General features: G+C 39.5%; 1 protein-coding gene across 1 annotated transcript in view; it reads right to left on the bottom strand.

The window, feature by feature from the left end:
• Positions 1–714, bottom strand: part of LOC119588118 — a gene marked incomplete in the record, with an annotated part of 60132 nt that overhangs the window by 42437 nt on the left and 16981 nt on the right.

Genomic DNA, 714 nt, shown 5'->3' with positions numbered 1-714 from the left:
AAGTGTGTGTTCGTGAGAGAAAGAAAACGAGTGAGAGAGATCGAATGAGCGAAGGCATGTGATGGAGCAAAGGAAGAGAGTGAATGAGAGCTTTTGAATGAGGGAGAAAAAAAGAGTAGAGAGAGGGAGCAAGACGAAGGAACAAATAAGTGGGGGATTGTGAGAGAAAGAGGCACAAAAGAGGGAGAGAGGGTGAGTGCGGTGTTTGTTGGAGATGGAGAGCATGGGTGTGTTTGTGGGAGAGGGAAAAGGGAGAAAGAGATGAAGAAAAAAAAATGAAAGAGGGGGAATTTGGAGAAGTAGAGAACAAAGAAACGGAGATAGAATGGGGGAAAGAGATAAAAAAAAATAGAGGGAGTACACAAAGACAGAGAACGCAGAGAAGATAGACAGAGAGAAGCAAAGAGAAAGGGAATGCATGACTTTATGAGAAGGAGAAAAAAAAATTGAATACACGTTTTTTTTTTCTTATCTTTTCTTTTGTGGGAAATTGAAGACAAAAAAAAGGAGAAAAGACAGCGTGCGTGTGTATTTGTGAAAGAGAGGTAGAGGGCCATTGGGGAATTTAGACGTGCCAATATAGATGGATTTTCTTTAATTACTTGGGATCGAAAAATGTCAGAATTAATTACAATAGTTTTAACTAGACAGATTTAAAGTTTCCGGATGCTAGATAAAAGTGGATGGTAAAGTGATGATGACTGTCGGTGAAGT

Source organism: Penaeus monodon, chromosome 23, assembly GCF_015228065.2.
Source record: "Penaeus monodon isolate SGIC_2016 chromosome 23, NSTDA_Pmon_1, whole genome shotgun sequence".
NCBI lineage: Eukaryota > Metazoa > Arthropoda > Malacostraca > Decapoda > Penaeidae > Penaeus > Penaeus monodon.
Note: the sequence above shows the minus strand (reverse complement) of the source record. Positions and strands in the feature narration are given on the sequence as shown.